The sequence below is a fragment of the Sminthopsis crassicaudata genome, chromosome 5 (genome assembly GCF_048593235.1).
Source record: "Sminthopsis crassicaudata isolate SCR6 chromosome 5, ASM4859323v1, whole genome shotgun sequence".
NCBI lineage: Eukaryota > Metazoa > Chordata > Mammalia > Dasyuromorphia > Dasyuridae > Sminthopsis > Sminthopsis crassicaudata.
This window is the reverse complement of record NC_133621.1, coordinates 257796803-257819693: the sequence shown is the minus strand read 5'-3', so window position 1 is coordinate 257819693 and position 22891 is coordinate 257796803. Positions and strand designations below refer to the sequence as shown.

At 33.6% G+C, this 22891-nt stretch overlaps 1 pseudogene; it reads right to left on the bottom strand.

Annotated features, from left to right (window-relative positions):
- The window catches only part of LOC141543971 (origin recognition complex subunit 6 pseudogene), a 73123-nt pseudogene extending 54216 nt beyond the window's left edge, over positions 1–18907 (bottom strand).
- Positions 18908–22891: the final 3984 nt, after the last annotated feature.

The window sequence follows — 22891 nt, the reverse complement described above, 5'->3', positions numbered from 1 at the left end:
GAAAGTCATTTTATTGAAATTTGCTTTATTATGTTTTAAATACTGCATTTAAAAAAAACAAATTGAAGATTTGTAACACTCTGAATAAATTTGTAACAACCAAGTCTATTGGTATTATTTTTTTTCAACAGTATCTGTTCATATGGTGTCCTTTTTGGGTAATTTTCACAATATTTCAAACATTTTCATTATTATTAAATCTATTATGAGGGTCTTTGGCCAGTGACTTTTGATGTTACTATTGTAATTGCTTTGAGACTCTATGAACTCTGCCCATATAATAATTTGTAGACATTTTGTCATTTCAGTTATGTCCAACTGTTCATGACCTCATCTGAGGTTTTCTTGGCAAAGATATTAAAGTGTTTTGACATTTCCTTCTCCAGTTCATTTTATATATGAAAAAATGGAATCAAACAGAGTAGAATGACTTGACCAATGTCACACAGCTAATAAGTATCTGAGGCCAAATTTAACTGAGATCTTCCTGATTCTAAGCCTGAAACTATATCCTTTGAGCCACTTATATGCTCTCTACCCATATAAGAGAGAAAAGTAATGATTAAATGTTGTGTGTGTGCTTATTGCTCTATCAACTAACCAAACCAACCAACCCTGTTTCTCTTCCTTCTCCTTGGGCTTCTCTATTCTCTGAAACACAGCAATGTTGAAATTAGGCTAATTAATAACCCTGCAGTGGCCTCCAGGTATTCAAATGAAAGGAATTGGTGGGGAAACTTCATTGTTATCTTATTTTAAGAAATTGCCATAGTTACCCAATCCTTCAATAAATACCACTCTGATCAGTCAGCAGCCACTAACAACAAGGCAAGATCCTACACCAGCAGAAAAAAATCATTTCTTGTTGAATGCTCAGATGATACTTAACATTTATTTTAGCCATAAAATATTTTAATTAAGTATATATGCATTGTTTTTTTTTTAACATGATACTATTTCCTATTTAATAGAGTACAATGTAGTATAAACATAATTTTTATATGCACTGGGAAATCAAAAAGTTTGTGTGACTCACTTTATTGCAATATTTGCTTTGTTGCAGTGGTCTGGAACTAAACCTTCAATATCTCCAAGGTATGCTGGTACTAAATTTATATAAATATGAATCAGTGAAATATAGAAAGCTTGCCACAGTTATGAGGTAAAGTTTGGCCAAAGGGTAGGAATTCTTAGTGTTCATAGTTGGGTCAATTTATATATATATACACACTCTCTAAGTCTGAGATTCTCTAGAAGTCTCACTGTGTGAGAACCATAGATAGTCTTAGCATGCTCACTCAGCAGGATACATTCATATATACTAAAATGAGGATAGAATTTTCTAACACTTTTTTAACCAACAGGGATGAATGAGCAGCTATGAATTACACTTTAGTATAAACATTCATGATTCAATATGCATTTATTAAGCACCTAATGTGGGCCAGGCATTATGTGAAATTCTGGGGATACAATTACACAATCATTTTTGCTTTCAAGAATCATAATTTAGAGCAGAAAGGAAAAACCTGGGAGGCCGTGTAGTCCAACCCCTGATTTTACAAGTCAGTTGACTGAGGTTCTGTTTGGTTAGCTCACTACGCAAGGTTACACAGATGCTAAAAGACAGAAGAAGGATTCAACCCTAGGTTCTTAATCCAGTGCTTGCTACTTCCTTACATTCTCCTGGATAAAAAATGTAGATGTAAATTAGAACTTGAGATTTTAGTTATTTGAGAACAGGGTCTCTATAATTTCTATCTCTCTATGCCAACCACACTCATACATAGTAGAATTCAATATTAATTAATTATGGTACCTTTGTATAGCACTTTGAGATTCACTAACATTTTACACTTATCTAAATTGATATTGAATCACAGTTAAGGTTGAATTCATTTGAAGACAGGTGATAGGTATGAAGGAAAGGGTATGATGGAGCATAGAAGCTTAGGGGAAAAAAACAACAACAACAATAACAAAAAACATCTAACAACAATAAAAATAAAAATCTAGGACTTTTTCTGTGCTCTAAAAGCATTTTTAGTAACTAAATCCAAGTTACCTTTGCATCTTTTTACAGATAGCAAAACATTAGGGTACTTCATTAGGAAGAAAAAAAAAATTCTACTCATATTGGAGTTTCTTTCCATAAGGCTTCTGATAAGCACTGCCATTCTTAGAGGTTTCACTTCCATGGTACTAGAGACTAAACTTCCCTCCAGACTGTAGAATAGCTTTCTTCCTGGTCTCTCAGCACAACCTTATTAAGGATGCACCTGGGATCTCAGACAATTGTTATAGAGACCTGGGCTCAGATGCTTTACCCTCTATAAATATGCTGGGAATCCCCAAAAGAAGGTGTCTACTTTAGTTTCTCCATTAACAAAGCAAAGATATATAGAGTAGAATTTCAGTTCTCTGTTTAGCTACTTGAGAATTCTGGTCCAAATTCTGGCTCAAAGTGACATATCCATATGTACTGATAATTCAGTAAAGACAAGCAAAATGAGGCTCAAGTTCATGAAAACTGTCATCTTTCATTTAGCCCCATTGTATTTTCTGGTCATGCATAGATATAGGTGGAAAAGAACTACTTTGTCCCAATAGCCTTGAGATCCAGAGACTGCTCAGGTAATGAGTGGTTATTTTTAGAATCTTCCCTCTGTGATTTATGTTCTGTTTGTATGCCCTGTGAATTGAGCTGTGTGGAAACTGGGCTACAATACAGAAAGGGACTTGAGTTAACTTAATGTAGACTAAATGTATTTCTGTTTCTAGACCCATTCCATGAATACATTTGGCTATTTATAAAATTTATAAAATGAAAAGTAATTAGGCTTGTTAAATTCTCACCTTCAACAATGTCTCCATCCTACCACCCCCCCCAGTCCTTAAATAAAGTCATTTAGATTAGGGGATATGAGATGGATTTGACAAAATGTTTTATGGTGGAAGTCTTCTAATAATGTTGTTATTGAACACTAGTCCCACCTTCACCAGTAACTAGATTGTTGTGGGTTTTTATAATGCAATATTATCATAATTTGTAGAATCAATTTTTCCCTGTTATGCAAATGCATCCAAGTGAATATGATCCTAGATGTCTACTTGACTACTAACAAGTACTTATATATGCAACAAATTGATAAAACTGGTATGGTGGCATATGTATCAGATTTGAGTATTGGGAAGTTAGAGAAATGTTTCCTTCTTGACAAAGTATGCTTTTTTCCCTCAGTGACTGTCCTTTCTGCCCAATCTTTCACTAGTTCATGCCATTATACATGGAACTATACTTTCCAAGCTACCACTCTTAGGTCACTATCATAATGATGCAATGACAACCCCATCCTTGAATCTTCCACCTACCCCATCCATTTTCACATGGGGAAAGGTTGAGGTACTACTTAGTGTCATAATAAGTACTCATAGGATGATAGTTTTATGTGTTCTTGGAAAAAAATTACTTAATCTCCCTGGGTCTCAATTTCCTCCATGATATAATGAGGAATACACCCCCACACACACACAAATACATACACACACACAGTACTCCTATTCAAACTATCACTGCTTTCCCGCTTTCCCCATTTGAATTCCATCTGAACATAATAATTTATATTTATGCTGACAGAATCTCAAAAATTTAAAAGACATTGGATGTAGGCTAATTTCTCTAGGGTGATAGTTTTATGAATGATGTAAAGAGTCAAAACCAATTTCCAACTTACCAATACAAAAAAAAAAAATAATAAAGCAACCTTGTTTTTCTCTTGAACTACCTGTTATCTAACTTGAATCAGATAAAGATATATTTTAATTAATATAAATTTTATTTCATAAAAGTTCTACTGTGAACATATATAATGTCACAAACTTAGAGGAAGGCCTTGCCATCACTTGAGTATGAAACACCATAGACAAGGGTCAAAAAGGATGAGAAGGCAGGAGTGGGATAATCCACATTGTTGGTAAGGTTACCCATACTGATGATATGCTAGATCCATCCAAATATATATATATGTATATGCTAAATATCACTAGTAAAAATATATATATATATATATATATATATATATATTTACTCACATACAAATATTTCATTCATTCAGCCAACAAGAATTTGTTAAGGTTTATGGGCCAGGCATGTATATTTTATTGTTATTTATAAAGTCTTGAAAATAAATACTGTATTAAATGCTGAAGCTTGGAAAACAACCATTTTTGAAGCTAAAAATGAATTTGTTATGTGCTACCTTATTTTTTTAAAATCACTTATTCATAAATAATGTATTAGGAATCCAGTCAGTAATTAGTATTTATTAAACTTCCACTATATACCAGATACTATGTTAAGTAATGGAGATAGAGTAAATATATATTCCAGTTTTCTGATTTTGACTTTTATATATTTTATCGTATCAACTTCTTAAAGTCGAGGCACATTTATTAACATTTAAATATAAAAACATATTGTAATTTATTAAACATTTATTGAATACATATTATTTGCATTACTGCTCCCTTTCATTTGAGTATATAATTGAGAGCTGAAAGTTTTTTTTTTTTAATTGCCTCCTTACTATTGCTCTTTATATATCAAAATAAACTTCTTTTTAATTTAAGACTAAATTTCTCTCTACACTATAACTTGCATCTTTCAAACATTCTGATTTTTCCTTTTTGACTCTGAAAAACAAGAAGCAGGAACATTCAAATTTTCTACTCTGGTCACAAGGCCAGGGAAACTCATTCTGGTTCCCTGCCAAATTCTAGTATACATTATTAAAGAGAGGGTTTGTTAACACTTGGTAAGGGAAGCAAAAAGCACTACAAGCCAGAGTTGTTTCATTAGTTTAATATAGAAAGAGGTCAGCAGGGTACTATGGGACAAACCCTGGATCTTGGGACAAAGATTTAGGGTTTGAATCTCTTATTTTTCTATATTACTTGGGCAAATGGCCTAATCTCTCCACATTTCACTTTCAGTATATGCAAAGAGAAAGACTTTGGATAAAATATTGTCTTAAGGTCCCTTTCCTCTCTTAAGTCCCATGATAGTATAAGTGCAAACCCATTTCCCTTTCTTTTAATAGGGTTAATGTATTGACAGATCAGGGCAATGCTAATAAAGTATATATGTACTTGAATTAATTTAAGATATTTAATGAAGGTAATGATGTTTAGCACCTCCCAAATAGTGATATTTAGCATCTCCCGATATAAAAACTAACCATTTGACATGTCAGTAAATTCTAGTTTTTAGGGAGAAAGAATCTAATAATGCAATTATTTTGCTTCCTCAGCTCTAGACAAATTAAATTTTTTGGGGGAAAAGTGAAAAAAATGAAAGCCTAGGAAATCATATATTAGTTTTGGAACTCACTTTATAAAAGAATAAAAGTTTAACCAGGGGTATGTCTCTAGCAGATTGACTAAAGAATTTGTGTATAGTCATGTCCCATTCAACATTTTTATCAATAATTTTAATAAAGAATGGATTAGATTAATTAAACAAATTTTTATAGATAATATGAAACTGGAAAATACCATATTGAAAGAAATTTTGAAAGCAAAAAATATCTTCCAGACTAGAAATATAAACTAAATGTAATAAAGTATATTATATTAGAAATTAATGTAAATTCTTATTTTGGGATTTAAAAAGATATATCTATATTTATATTTATCTATCAATCTATAGCTTGAGGTAGATTTGGCTAGACAGTAATTCATATAATAAAAACCCAGGGAGTTCTAATGGATCCTAAGCTTAATGTGAGTCAATATTGAGATGGATGAGGCAGTCAAAACAGACATTAGATTGTAATGTTCTCTTCTCTAAAGTGTAGTGTTCTCTGGGAGCAGGTTTCTTGGGGAGCTTCTGGAGGCAGCCTTAGTTTCAGTTCAATTCAATAATCTCAAATGCAGCCAAGAGTTAAAGTCCAAATCCTTTATTTTCTCCTTCAAAGTCTTGTCTCTTTTCCTGGGGCTCTGTTAGCTTTAATAGAAGCCTATCTCTCTCCTTGGTTCCGAGAACTTTCTCCAAATGTCTCCAGCCAGCACAAAGGTGGAAGTTGGAATGACTCTTGACTCCTCCTCCCAGAGAGTGGGCTTGTGAATATCCCAGAAGTCCAAGAGCAGTCTTTTCCCTTGTGAGCTTGTCAGCTCCTCCTTATATATTCTCTCTTAAAGTGGAATTATAGTAAGTACTAAGTACATGTAAATTAAAGAATCATTATCTCATCAATTCCACTGAGTACCTTGTTTCAAGTTCTGGTCCGTAACATCTTCTTGTAGGATCAGATCAATCATACTGAACCATGCTAAATTAGATAATTATTGTCTCTATTAATTTCAGTGACTTAGCACCTTGTAAGAATCCTAACATTAGATGGTATTAATTTTTAAGGAATTTATAAGTTCAGTGAATTCTCTCCTACTTAGACCACTTCTCAAATTTTGTATTCAGTTCTATAAGTTATATCTTAGAAAGTAAATGAGCAAATAGAGGAACTCATAAAAAATAGATAAAGTGGTAGAATGATGTTTTGCAGTTTCTAATATACTAATTACCAATTGATGTATCACTTAATTTTAGATTTTGAGAAGATGGAGCCTACTAATACAATTTCTCCAACTCTAGTTGGAGAGAGATCAATAGGTTTTTTTTTTTTTTTGGGGGGGGGAATGGGTAATGATGGTTAATGTGACTATGGAGGAGGCAACTTTTAAATATTAATAGGTAGGAATCTCTTTGGTTATTCAACAGTCCTTTAAAAAGAAGAGTAATAATCAGCGACACATTTTAAGTTTTAAAACTATAGCCTTTAAGTTTTACAAAACCTTTTTACATACTATATTTGATATTTATAACAATTGTGTTATATAGATGTTATCTCAAGTTATAGAGGAAGAAATAAAAGCTCAGAGAGGTTGAATGATTCACCCAGGGATATGGCTATATCTAGAATATATCTGAACTGGGATTAAAAATCAGGTCTTTCTGACTCTGTTTCAAATGCTATCAACTTATAACTTCTTTCTCTCTCTGTCTTTCTGTGTCTCTCTGTTTCTCTGTCCCTCTCCCCTCTGTTGTGTTTATGTCTCTGTGTATCTCTCTTCTGTGGGTGCACGTCTCTGTCTCTTTCTCTCTTCCCTCTGTCTTTGTGTGTCTCTGTCTCTGCTTCTCTTCCTCTCTTTCCTTCCCTTCCCCCTCTCTTCCTTCCTTCCTCCTTCCCTCCTTCCTCGTAATTCACTCCTTCCTTCTTTCTCTTTCCCATTTATTGTAATCTTTCTAGAGACTTTTCAATTCTCTTTGGATACAGCTTCTCTTCCATTTTAAGCACTAATTAGGTAGTAGAGTCAGGACACTAACCTGGGTCATAGATAAAAGAATTTCTAATTGAAAGGGGCCTTAGAGAGATCTTAAAAGAGGAAAAGGGACTCAAATGTGTAAAAAAAAATGTTTGTGGCAGCCCTTTGGTAGTAGGAAGGAACTGGAAACTAGTTGCCCATCAGCCATAGAGAATAAATATGGTATATGAATGTTATAGAATATTATTGTTCTGTAAGAAATGACCAGCAGGATAATTTCAGAGATACCTGTATAGACTTACATGAACTGATGTTAAATGAAATGAGCAGAACCAGGAGATCATTGGATGTTAGGTTCTCACTAAGTGCTAATGAGATAATGAGATATTAGGTTCTTACTAGGTGCTAAGTTGGTACTTAACAATTCTCTAGTTCCGGCCTTTGGGGAGAGTTTTACATCTTTGAACTTCTGGGGAGGAACTTACATGCTTAGGAGGAGCAAGTTCATTGGTTGAAGTATTTTTTCCCAGAAGCCCCTGAGTTATTTCACTCCCATTCTCAGGCAAGATAAAGAAGGCAATATTGAGCAAGGGAGGGGAGTCTACTCTAGGTCAGAGTTGGCAGCTCTCTATAGGAAGAAGAATCTGGCTGAGAGATTGAGTTGAGAAGGCATATCTCCTCCCAGAGAGCAATCCGCAGTTTTTGGAGACAACAGAACATTATATATTGGGAATAATGATTTTTGGCGCCCAAACAGGGACAGACACGATCCAAATCTTAGTGGAAAAGTCTGTTTGACCCAGAAGCATGAGTAACAAGGAAACTTTGTTAAACTTTTGTTAAACTTTGTTTTGTTAAAGTTTGTTTAACTTTGTTAAAAAACTAAAGTAGAATTTCAGTGAAATGGGGCAAATGCCTTCTGTTCAAGGAAAATGTTTAGAGAACATTATCAAGGTTATGAAAAGCCAAGGATTGATTATAATTTTGGAGGAGATTACTGAAGTTTTAAAAACTGTGCAGATCATATGCCCTTGTTTTTCTTTGGAAGAAGAACTGGATCTAGATGAATGGGAATTAGTAGGAAAGCAATTAGGTGAACACTACAAATCCAAACCAAACTTAATTTCCAAAGATACATTTCATACCTACAATTTAATCCAAATGGCTTTAAAAATTGTTATTCTAAAGGAAGAGAAGAAGGAGCAAAATGGGGAGGTGTCTGTCAACTAAACTAGGTGAAAAGGATGAATCAGATAACAATGAAGTTAAGTACAATTCTGAGCAACAGGAGCATTTCCCATCTCCTCCCTCAATTAACTCTTCAGGGGTGGAGCAAGAAGGGGGAGGGGAAAAGGCAGAAATACAAACAGAACTGCCTGTGAAGCAGCCTATGACAAGATTAGAAAAAGCATCGGTTAAAGCTAAGAGAGAGTTCAAGAGGGCGTGAAGCTGTTGAGAGGTGCCCGTGGATGGTGTGAGGCTGGTAGCGGCCCCCAGCATGCCAGGACCGGGTCTTCTCAGAGTTGGGTTGCTTGGGAATGCAGCCCAAAGTGGGTGTTAAACACCATCTAAGGCTAAATACCGGCATGAGACCAATAGTCAACAAGTACCGTAAAGTAAAGTTGAAAAGAACTTTGAAGAGAAAGACCTCAAAACAAAGGAGAAAATCTAAGAAACATCTGACACTGAAAGAGCATGGCTAATAAGAAGACTATTAAAGAACTTTAAAACCAGCAGGAATCATTGGATTTCCTAACACAAGATGAGACTAGTGGACAATGGACTTATGGACATGTATAAATTCTCAATTTATGATTATTTGATCATGTTATTTGTTACATACTTCTAGCATGTGTTATGTTACTATGTTACTATGTGTTTATGTAATTTATGTAATTATGTGTAATACCTCCCATATTGATGGATTTATGTTTCAAGGCCATGACCACTCTATGTTCTAAATCAAAAGAAAGGGGGAGATATTAAGTACCGACTTAGCACCTAGTAAGAACCTAATATCTCATTATCTCATTAGCACTTAGTAAGAACCTAACAATTGTACATGGCAACAAGAAGACTATAAGATGATCAATTCTGATGGAAGCAGCTCTCTTCAACAATGTGGTGATTCAAACTAGTTCCACTTGTTCAGTGATGAAGAGAGCCATCTTTACCCAGAGAAAGAACCATGGGAACAGAGGATGAATAGCATTCTTTCTCTGTTGTTGTTTGCTTGAATTTTGTTTTCTTTCACGGTATTTTTCTTCCTTTTTGATTTAATTTTTCTTGTGCAGCAAATAATTGTGTAAATATGTATACATATATTGGATTTAACATATATTTTAACATATTTAATGTATTGGATTACTTGCCATCTAAGGGAGGTGAGGGGGAGGAGGGGAAAATTTGAAACAGAAGGTTTTGCAAGAGTCAGTGTTGAAAAATTATCCATGCATATGTTTTATAAATAAAAATCTTTAATTAAAAAGAAAAGAAACCTTAGAGATTATTTAACCTTAACCCCTCATTTTACAGAGAAGGAATCTGTAACCCAAGTTAGTTAAGTGATTAATGCAAAGTCACACAGGTAAATAGAAGAGTTGGGAACCTAAATAAAGCTCTCTGACCCCAATTCTAATGTCATACTGCCTCTTTTGGGGGATACTGAGACTGGACCACATTATATCTCAGACCAATATAGTGGAAAGAAGACTAACTTTGTAGTTATGATCTCTGAGTTCAAATCCTGTTTTGGGCAAGCAAATTTAACTCTGCAGCCCTCGGTATCCTCATCTGTAAAATGGGGAAAGTAAACTAGATGGCTCCTTAGGGTCTTTCCAGTCCCAGATCCATGATCTTCTGTTAGAAGAAGTGTATTTAATTCTTCTATATAACTACAGCCTTTAATAGTGTGTCCTTTGGAGCAGAGTATTCGACTATCATTTCTCATCTTTAACCATTCTCAACTCTTTCTCTTTGTTCATATTGCTCCCTCTACCTAGAATATTCTTTGTCTTCATTTTTGTCTACATATCCTAATAATATTTCAAATTTCATTTTAAGTGCCTCTTCTACCAGGAAGCCTTCTTTGATCTCTCTAGGCTACCAGGCTCTCTCCCTTCTCTTAGTTTCACAAGCATCTTGTATGTCTTTGCTTACTTTTACATTTTTTTATTATAATAGCCTTTGTGCATTATCTTCTCAACAAGAATATATTCACCATGAAAGTAAGGTCCATAAATAAAATTTTAGCTTTACCTGTCTCCCTCCAAGTAATATCTAAAAGTAATTTTACTAAATAGTCATTCAATAAATATTTACTGAAAGAAGAAATAAAGAAAAAACACAGGAAAATCAGTCTTTTTCTCTCTTGATACATTCCTCTTTTCTTCATTATTTTGTTTTTCCTTCTTAATCAGTACTCATCTCTGAAATATGACTTTAGTACTAAAGAACTAAAGCTGTATGATGAAGAGCTCCTCACTATACTTTCTTAGACCCTGTAAACATTTATTTTGCAATAAGAAACAAATAGGGATCCAGGTCATAGAATCACATAAATTTCTATATAGAGCTGGAAGGGGACCTGGCTATCAGAAATTGTATGAGTGGCTTAACATCACATGCTTAGCTTTTCCATATTCAGAATAGGTATTTATGAATAGAAGTAATTAAATCATGGCCTGAGTTCCCACCTAAGACAATTTTTAATCTGCTTACAACTCTAAAATGAGCTAAAATAAACTTAATTGCCTCTAAATTCGCTTCCATTTCTAAATATATAAGATGTCTTATTGTATCTCTATTAACAAATAATTTTCTTTTGATAATCCTATCTAATTCCTCTAATAGAATATCAGAAAGTACAATGTAACTTTAAGCTAATACTCTCATACTCTTATCCATATGGTCACTTGACATGGTCACCAGTTAAGTGGTGGAATTCAATAAACATTTATTAAGGACCTAATATGGGCAAGTCACTAGGTATCTTGTATATCTTACATAATAATAATATAATTTAAAATATAGTAGACCTATCTGGAAAGAATAGTACACCAAATCCTGGTTCAAAGTAGCCTCAGGTTCAATATTAAACTGAAATAAGGCCAAAGTAGTCTATCTAACTTTTGAAAAAAGAAAGATATCTTAGTCAAAGTAGAGGAAAAACCTTCCAAAGGATAAAAAATAATCACTAAAGGTATACCTTTATTCAATTTAGGACTAGTCTTTTATGCTGTTATCACTCCTGTTGTTCATCTACACAAAGCCAGAGAGAAAAAGTGGAAATCCTTTGTGCTGTAGGAGTTTTTGGAACTCAAACAACAGGGAAGTCACATCAATGCCCTTTGGGCTTATTTCCCTGAAATAGCTAAATCTTAATGAGAATTTCAATAACTTTTATTAAAGAAAAACTAACCTACTTTCATGAATTATTTCTCATAGGATGTTATACCACAGAAAAGTAAAGATGAGTTTTGGGCAATGAATAAGAAAAAAAGAACAATCTGTGATGAAACTACACAGTATTTTTTACCTGCAAATAGTGGCATAAACTTCTTACTTGATAATAATTAATCTTTATGGTCTCATATTCAAAATATCAAAGAAACAGATTCAAACGTTTAAAAATAAAAGTGATTCCTTAACTGCTAAATGGTTAAAGGATATGGACAGGAAATTTTCAAAGGAAGAAATATAAACCACCAACAATAAGAAAAAATGTTCTAAGTAATTAATAATTAGTGAAATAGAAATTAAAGCAACCCTGTGGTTCTACCTTATATCCATTAGATGGACAAAGCTGACAAAAAAGGAAAATGAAAAATGTTGAAGAGACTGTAGGAGGAAAAAGCATATTGATATACTATTGGTATCTCTAACAGTCACTCCCTTAATTTCTAGAAAGCAAGGTGGAACTATGTCCCCAAAGCTACTAAATCCTTTGATTTAATTACATTAGTAAACTAAAGTGATGTCTACAGACCACAAAAAGATAAAAATAAAGAGGAAAATGATACACACACACATACACATATACACATAAGCATATATATCTGTACACACACAGCTACTTTTATTTTATTTTATTTTTGGTGGAAACCAAATTGGAATTGCAAACTAAAGAGGTGTGAAGCACTTGGAAATTGCTGACTACAGTGTTATATGTGGATGTAATATAATACAATTATGTCTTAAGAAATTATGACAAAGATCATTTTAGAGAAATCTGATAAGACTTGCATTCAAAGGGGAGTGTGCAGAACCAGAATAATTTAGACTATGATATTATGTATGTGTATACCTTTGAAAAAAATGTGAGAAATCTGATCAAGATAGTAAGCAACCATGATTTCAGAGCATTGAAGATGAAGCATGTTACCTACCTGCTGATAGAGAAGGGTGATGAGCAAAATATGCCAAATGAGAGAAGTTAGTTATTTTTGTTGTTATTGTTTTTCTGATATCACCAGTGTGAGAACTTGTTTTGCTTGGATATTATGTGTTTACAAGGGTTGTGTGTGTGTGTGTGTGTGTGTGTGTGTGTGTGTGTGTGTGTGTGTGTTTTATTTCTGGGTTTTCTGTTTGTTTTTATTTTTGGAGTGGAAATAGATGAAAGAGAAAGAAAAATCTCTTCTTAATTAAAAATAAATAAGTAAATGCCCTTTATTTTCCCTTACTCAGATATGTAGCTATCCTTTCTTGAGTTCTTTCAGTTACCAGTCCAATAGAATCATCTAGATTCACAGAAGGTCTGTGATTTGCCAAATGTTCCAGGATTCAGCTCCACCCAGACAGAGGGCATTTTATCATATTTTTCAATTTTCAACTTTGGAACACTGTCAATTATACAATATTTAATATTGTTATTCTAGTAATTTAAGAGAATGGATTAATCTCTCAAACTGGAATATTTTTCATGATTTAAAATGTTCTACCAATGCCAAGTATAAATTACTTCATCCATTTCATTGGGTCATGGTGTCCCATAATCTTAAAATATTTTACACATTTAAATTCTTGGATCAGTCCTACCCAATACAAGTTATTTTTACCATTATGACCATATTTTCTTATATGACTTTGATTCTAGACCTTTAGAAAATTTAATTAAAATAATGATCTAATTATAACAGTGATTATATATTAATGTTGTGCTCTGTCCTAGTGCTCGAGTCTGAACTTCAGTTCCCAGAACATTAGAAAACCAAATATAAGGAAACACATTAGAAGTCTGACTGAGAATACAAGATATCCCATGCTAGGAAAAGAAACGCATGGTCACTAAGATCAAGAGGAAAATTCATTGACCAGATATTATGCAAATGCATAGTTTCCTATATATCATTTCAATGACTCCATTTAAGGAAAACTGAGTTTTTTTGGTGGTAACAATGCAAATTTATCTGTTGTCTATACCATGAAACCTTTGGGCATTTAACAGGATTATAGCTTTCATTATATGATTATATTCTGAATCAAAATGACTTCTTATTAATGTACAAATTTATTTTAATAATTTATGTTCACCTTAGTTGATATTAATTCCCCCACCTCTGTATGAGCATAACTCTTTATGAGTTCAATTTCCAGCCTTGAACAATTCGTGTTAATTGATATCGAGTTTTGAAATATAATTTGTTCTTGACCTTCCTCTTCTAAGAAAGAGGAGTATGGTTTTTCTGCAGTTTTCAGTATAATGATAGATAATAACTTACTTTTAAAAAGATCTGAATATACATATAGACATTTTATTTTCTGATGGGAATGTGGAACATTGAGTCAATTCCTGTTACTCATTTGTATTCTGATAAATGATTTATATAGCAGTGTTCTTGGAATAATTTTCTACTCCAGTACCTTAAAGCAATCCTATCAAACATTTCTAGTAATTTTCTTTAAAAATTGGGTTAGTTTTTGACATAAATATTTAAATATAATTCAACAAATATTTATTATGCATTAAGCAAGGCAATACATTATGTATTAAGAATGCCAATATTTTTTGAATCAGTCCCTTTGTAAGGGAGTTTACATTTTCCTGAGAAATACAATATGTAAATAGATAGACAGACAGAAGCTAATTTGAAGGAATAGAAAGCACTAACAAGGAAAGATGTCCAAAAGGATTGAAAAAACAACCACCATATTCATTCTAAAAAAAATAGCTGTTTTATTTTCAAAGTTTTCAACATTCACTCTTACAAAATCTTGTGTTCCAAATTTTTTCTCCATCCCTTCCCAATCTCTTCCCCTAGACAATAAATAATCCAATATATGTTAAACATACGCAATTCTTCTCTATGTATTTCCACACTTGTCATCCAACAAGAAAAATCAGATCAAAAAGGGAAAAAAATGAGAAAGAAAAAAAAAAGAAAGCAAACAACAAAAAAGATGAAAATACTATATTGTTATCTATATTCAGTCCTCATAATACTCTCAGATGGCTCTCTCCATCACAAATCTTTTGTAATTGGCCCGAATCATCCCAGTGTTAAAAAGAGCCAAGTCCATCAGAATTGATCATCACATAATCTTGTGGTTGCTGTGTACAATATTGTCTTGGTTTTACTCACTTCATTTATCATCAGTTCAAGCAGGTCTCTCCAAGCAGGTCTGAAATCATCTTGCTGATTTTTTCTTATAGAATGATAATATTCCAAAACATTCATCTACCATAACTTATTCATCCATTCTTCAATTGATGGGCATCCACTCAGTTTTCAGTTTCTTGCCATTACAAACAAGGGCTGCCATAAACATTACCTATTTTGCATTTCATATTGTACTCTAGTTCTTCATTATTCACAAATTCCTTCCTTCTCCACAGATGTTAGATGTACACTATGCTTTGTTCTTCTAATTTTATTATAGTATCATTCTTTGCTTCTAAATCATAAACGCATTTCAACCTTATCTTGGTATATAGGGTGTTAGATGTTGGTCAATGCCTACTTTCTACCACATTATTTTCCAATTTTCCCAGCAAATTTTGTCAAATAGAAAGTTCTTATCCTGAAAGCTAGTGTCTTTATATTTATCAAAAACTAATACTATAGTCATTGACTATTTTGTCATGTGATCCTAACCTATTCCACTGATCAACTACTCTTATTTCTTAGCCAGTACCAAATGGTTTTGATGACTGCTGCTTTATAATATAGTTTTAGGTCTGACACAGCTAGAACACCTTCATTTGCATTTTTTTTTCATTAATTCTCTTGAAATTCTTGAAATTTTGTCCTTCCAGACAAACTTTGGTACTATTTTTTTCTAGATCTGTAAAACAATTTCTTGGCAGTTCGATTGTTATGACACTGAATAAGTAGATTAATTTAGGTACTATCATTTTTATTATATTCGCTGTATCTATTCATGAGCACGGTATTTCTCCAATTGTTTTTTTTTTTCCCCTCCAATTGTTTAGATCTGACTTCATTTGTGTAGAAAGTGTTTTGTAATTGTGTTATTATAGTTCCTGACTTTGTCTTGGCAGGTAGACTCCCAAATATTTCATATTATCTACAGTTATTTTAAATGGAATTTCTCTTTGTATCTTTAGCTACTGGACTTTGTTGGTACTATATAGAAATGCTGATGATTTATGTGGATTCATTTTGTATTTTACAACTTTGCTGAAATTTTTTAAATTGGAATTAATGTTGAATTTTATCAATTTTTTCTGCATCTATTGAGATAATCAAATGATTTCTGTTAGTTTTGTTATTGAGATAGTCAGTTATGCTAATATTTTCCTAATATTGAACCAGTCCTGCATTCCTGATATAAATCCCACTTGGTCATGTTGTATTATCCTGAGAATGACTTGCTATAATCTCTTTGATAATATTTTTACTTGAGATTTTTGCATCAATGATGATGATATATGGTATACTTAGAGAACCCCAAATATTCTACTAAAAAGCTATTAGAAATAATCCACACCTTTAGCAAAGTTACAGAACAATAATATTCCATAATATTTATATACCACAATTTATTCAGCCATTCTCCAATTGATGGGCATCCATTCAATTTCCAGTTTCTAGGCACTACAGAGAGGGCTGCCACAAACATTCTTGCACATACAGGTCCCTTTCCCTTCTTTAAGATCTCTTTGGGATATTAGCCCAGTAGTAACACTGCTTGGTCAAAGGGTATGCACCACTACATAGAATTCCCAATCCCTCTATTTTTGTCCACCTGCATTTTTGATTTCCTTCACAGGCTAATTGTATACTATTTCAAAATCTGATTCTTTTTGTACAGCAAAATATGTTTGGACATATATACAATATATGTATATATGTCCAAACATATTTTGCTGTACAAAAAGAATATATGTATTTAATTTATACTTTAACATATTTAACATGTATTGGTCAACCTGCCATCTGGGTGGGGAGAAGGAGGGAAAAATTGGAACAAAAGGTTTGGCAATTGTCAATGCTGTAACATATATGCTGCTTTTAGGAAGTTATTCTCAGTTTCCATTTCACCAATTCTGTTTTTCAAGGAGTTATTTTCTTTTTCCTTTTCATCAAATCTGTTTTGTAAGAAGTGATTTATTTTCTAATTTCTGTGTTTCCTGTTCTAAAACATTCACTTCCTTTCCCCATTTTTCTTCTCATATTTTAAAGAAACTTTTTGAATTCTTCTAAGAGAGCCTTTTGAATTGGAGAGCAACTCATATCACCCTTTGAGGCTTCATGCAGAGATGTTTTGCCTTTAGTGTTTTCAGGCCTTGAGATCTGTTCTTCCTTGTCTCCAAAATAGCTATCTATAGTCAGAACTCTTTTTGCTTTTTTTGTTCATTTCTAAAAGTTGAGGTCTGCTCTTTGGGCAAAGAGGGGATTTTCTGAAGCTTCCTCTACAGGTAATAGCATTTCACCCTGCCCTGGGACTAGTACTGCTGGCTTCCTTCATGTGTGGGCATGGCCAAGTGCTTTTTGTTATGCTGGGGTTCAGGGGCTCACCATTTGCCTTCTATAATTCTTTTGAAGGTCTCATAGCTAGTGTATTGATCCACTGGTTTCTCAACTAGGACAAAGTAGCCAACAATGCTGCATTTTGGCTAAGAACCTCCTAGTAAATTATCTAAGTGAGTGTGGGACTCTCTCCCATGGGCTTCCAGGGGAAGTAGCATGGCTTCCTGTGCTGTGCCGAGCATCAGATGGGCTGCCTCCTCCCCCACCTTCCCACCCCCACCCAATTGAGACAGATCTTTCCTGAACTTTTTCCAAAATATCTTGTGCTAGAAATTACTTTCATATTTTCCTTCTTGATCTGTTCTATATCTGTTGTTTTTTTAAAAAAAAGATGTTTCACATACTGTTCTATTTTTTTTTTTCATTCTATATATTTTGTTTTGTTATTTCTCCTTTCTTATTGCTTCACTGGTTTTCCCTTGCTCAAGTCTAATTTTCAAAGAATTGTTTTCTTCTTTAAGATTCCATCTCCTTTTGTAGCTGGTTAACTTTTTTTCCCCATAATCTTGTTTTTCTCGGTTGATTCTTTTTTATTTTATATTTTATTTTTTCCCTCAATTTCTCTCACTTGATTTTAATGTATTTTTTGAGTTCTTATATAAATTCTTTCTGGGCATGTAGCCATTTAACATTACTCTTTAGAATAGAAGAGGCTTTTTCACTTCACTGTCCTCCTCTGGGAAGCCTTTCCCTACTCTAAAATTTCTATGGTTGGGTTCTTCTTGGGTAGATCTTTATTTTTTTTTTAAAGAGAACTATTAGTGTAAGCATCTCTAATGGTGGGATGGGGGAATGATACCTCTGGCTTTACTTCAACTCTTCCCTGTGATCTGAAACCCCAAACCAAAAACTCACTCCACTGCAAATGCAAGCTTCCCTGCCCCACTACTTCTGAATTTAGCCCATTAGTTGGTTAGTTCTTGCTCAGGGTCACATCTTTAAGGCACAGATGGGCCCAGTGTTCCTAATCATCAGAAATTCTCTCAGTCTTCCTCGACTCAGACTCCTATTCTCCATGATATTTGAGAGGTGAAAATTCCTGTGATTCTGGCTAAAGCTCCACCCAAACTCGGCTAGCCCCAGAGTTCCCCAATTGCTGTTTCTGTGGAGCTAGCCTGGAGAAGTTTGCACTTTATACTGATTAATCCCTAACCTGGGGTTTTCAGTCTTCTGGGCTTGTCCCAGGAGGACCACTATCCTGCCCCATCTTCTTTGTTTTTCATCAGTCTATATTAACACTGATGCACAAATTTATTCTGTTTGTGGAGAAAAATATGAAGAGCTTGACAATTTCTGGCTTACTTTTCTATCTTCCTGGACTCCTTCCCCCTTGTTTGTCCATTTTCAAAGAAGACCAGTGACATCATAGAGTGAGGCCTTGCCTTGTGCATGATTTGGATTTAAGTAAGACAGAATTACTTAAAATCTCTCTTCACAGTTATCAGACTGGTATCAGGACAAAAGTCAAGATGACTGGAGAAGGTTCCAGATACAGTGAGTAACTCTGACACCTTTGATGTCTTACCAAGTTCTACATGCTCTACTGCTTCAGCGGCCTTCACAATCATTGGGACAAATTCTTCCCATTCCTCCATTCTACAGGAAAAATCTTTATGTGCTTTGGGTAGACACTGCCCTTAACTTACCAATGAGTCTGAGGCCTTTTGAATGATTACTGTTAACCTAGTTTAACCTCTTTGTTGAGGCAGTTTAGCGGAGTGTGCTCTGCAGACATTACAGATTTGGAAACACAGGTGAGAATATGATTTATTTAGGCAGTAGACAGTAAAAATCATCATTCTCTTTAGTCTTGCCTTTTTAAATTTGTGTGGGGCAAAAGACCACCAACTTAAATAAACTAGAGACATTTCAAGGTAGAAAACAAAAGAGTTTTATTTTGGCAAGTCTCACTAGAGTTGAGTGTCTTAACCACTCTCAAGGTAGTCTGGCAGTGATGAGAGGTAAACTACAGAAAGCATACAAGATTATATCCAAGTCTCAAGTAACACTCCCTATAAGCTGGACCTCTGTCCTCATTAGTCAAGACAAATGACTTCACATTCTAAGTACTTTCTAACCCAATCACATCTTTAGGATTACTAAATTACCTTATATGGGACTTTTTAATGCTGAGGTGACCATAACATAAAGATGGACAATATGATCTTATTTTCTATAAATCACATGATTTCTGGAGAAATGAAACTTTGGCCTGTGTGGCACAGTTGACCTTCACTCAGTTTTTGGAACCCTGTCACTATTTTGTGAGACAGAATTTACAAATCATTTCATTCAAACTGATTTTTGATGGATTGCAAAAAATTAAGCTCAAACCAGGTAGATTATATGGTTTTAGGGACATTTAAGTAGATAAAGTGGTATCCCTGAAATGAGGAACATCCTTTTCTTGAGTTCAAAACTGACTTCTAAAACTTACTAGCTGTCTACTAGCTGAGTCACTAAGTGGGCAAATCACTTAACCCTTTTTGCCTCAGTTTCCTTATGTGTAAAAGGAGCTGAAGTAGAAAATGGCTAACTCTTCCAGTATTGTTGCCAAGAAAACCCCAAATGGGGTCAGAAAGAATTGGACATGAAAATGTTGAAAATGACTGAACAACAAGACTGATTGAACCATGATTGAACTTTCTTTATAAGTGGTACTTCTGTAGTCATGGTTCAAAGTACCAGAAAACAAAAGATTAAGAAACTTGATATTAATTTGAAATAAATCTCAAACAACTCTTAATTTTGAAAATTATTTTGTACTCATTGATTTTTTTTCTTCCCTTTTATGAATTTGGGTGGTAGGCTTTACTGGTGAAAACAATCCTTGCTCTTGTTGAGAAAAAAGGGAAACACCACAAAATTTGGTCTTCAGATAGAACTATCAGTCAACAGAGATAGTTGATGTGTTTATTGATTTAGTTATTCAAAAATAGTTATTGAACACCTATTATGAGAAAGGATCTAAATTTGTTTCTTTTATGACTATAAGGATGCTTTAAGGAATGACTCTCCTCAAAAAGCTTACAATCTAGATGGAAAATAAGTCATATGTGAATGTATATAATAACAGCCCCAAACAATTTGTAATAAGTGTAATGAAAAGTATAATTTGCCTTAGGAATTCAGAAAAAGGAAATTTATATATATTTATATATATTTGAACAGACTGTCCCACATCAATGAAATGATTCCTTTCCATAACTTAGAAACCCTGACTTTCTCCAGGATCAATTCAAGAATTACCTCCTAAAAATAGGCCATTATATTTGCCCAGTTGTTAATGTGAATGTGTATGCTTCCAACATCACATTGTGTATGTAAATATAGATATATATGTATGTGTGTGAGAAGCAGAGAGAGACAGAGAGACAAAGAGAGAGAAAGAGAGAAAGAGAGAGAGAGAAAGAGAGAGAGAGAGAGAGAGAGAGAGAGAGAGAGAGAGAGAGAGAAGAGAGCTTCTTTGTAGACATGCTGTTACCCTATCTCCCCACCCCTCATCCTCAATAAAAGATAAGATTTTTGTTATCAAGGACTATAAGTCAACAAGTACTTAATAAGTTGTTACTATGTGTCAGGCATTATGTTAAGTGGTGAGAAAAAAAAAATAAAGATAAAGAAAATTAACCTCTTCCCTCAAGGAAAAAAATAGGAACAAATCTGTAACATTCTCCTCTTAAATTGATATAATTCCATTAATCAATACTCATAGAACTATCACTTGCTTATATCTGGCATTGAACATGAGATAGACGATATAATTGTGCTTTTGATTATCTATTGATGGTAAAATGTGAGGCATAAAGATTCTAACAGGAAAGAATTAAGAGGAACCAAAAGCAAAAATAGCAAAAGGAAAAATCTGCACTGGATCCTACTTCTAGCATAATTAGGAAATTACTGATTTGAAATAAATAACTCTTCCATTTAAGTCTTTAATAGAACCTTCCAATTTTATAGATTAGCTGTCTTGCACATGCCCCAGTGTTGACTTTTCAAGATCCAAACAAGCTTTTGTTTTATATACTGTTGACCTGAGATGATTTTAGGTCAACAGAACAACACAACCAAAAGCTTTTTGGCCTAGAAGTACATTACATCTGAGTTTTTTTACGATCATATTGGCATGCCTCAGTTTCAAGTATTGGTAGATAAAATGCATTCTGATGAGTAGCAGGGGATGGAGGCTCTTATCTTACTGCTGCCAATTATTTGATCTTTTATCTTACATAAATAATTCCATTTTGGAGGGCTTCAATTTTTTAATCTATAAAATGAAAGAGTATACTTGTATCTTATTTCAGCTCCTCTATACCATCGCTGTAACACATGAAATTATGCAAGTGATAAAAGTAATAGAAGTAAAAATAACACAATTTCATAGAAAATTAAAATATAAAAACAATACACCTTGAGGCCACTGCATGTTTTGTCTATCCTATCATCATTGTGCTATGATCAACAATGAATAATACTTTGATTCTGTCTGTGAATAAGAAGAAATAAAGTGGTCATCCAACACAAGTTTTCCTAAGACCCCCCCAATATATTTCAGTTATTGTCTTTCAATTCTTTTAACCTCTGATTCTGTGCTTTAATACCATATCAGATTGTAAGATCCTTCAAAAGACACTATTCTTTGCCTTTCTTTCTCTCTCCATCACATAGCAAAATATGTGTCATATAATAGGTGCTTAATAAATGTTTTTATTGTTATTGTTTAGTTATTCAGTTGTATCTAACTCTTTGTAATCCCATGGAACATAATATACCAGACTCTTCTATTTTCCGTTATTTCTAACTCCATCTGTTGATAACCACCACCCCAACTCTGGACTTTGTACTACAGGATCTACATGGAAGACCTACCAAACAGGCATCTGCCAAAAACCTTCATTAATCACTCCTATTATCTGCCATTAACTAGCAGAAAACTCTTTTTTTTTTTTCTTTATCATATTTCTTTTTTTTTAATTAAAGCTTTTTATTTTCAAAACATATGCATGGATAATTTTCAACATTCACCCTTGCAAAATCTTGTGTTCCAAATTTTTTCCCTCCATTATTTCTTTTTTTAAAATTAATTTTATAATTATAATTTTTTAACAGTATATATGCATGAGTAATTTTTTTATAACATTATCCCTTGTATTCATTTTTCCAAATTTTCCCCTCCTTCCCTCTACTTCCTCCCCTAGATGACAGGCAATCCCATACATTTTACATGTGTTACAGTATAACCTAGATACAATATATGTGTATAAATCCAATTTTCTTGTTGCACGTTAAGTATTGGATTCTGAAGGTATAAGTAACCTGGGCAGATAGACAGTAGTGCTAACAGTTTACATTCAATTCTCAGTGTTCCTTCTCTGGGTGTAGTTGTTTCTGTCCATCATTGATCAGCTGGAAGTGAGTTGGATCTTCTTTATGTTGAAGATAGCCACTTCCATCAGAATATATCTTCAAACAGTATTGTTGTTGAAGTGTATAGTGATCTTCTGGTTCTGCTCATTTCACTCAGCATCAGTTCATGCAAGTCTCTCCAAGCCTTTCTGAATTCATCCTGCTGGTCA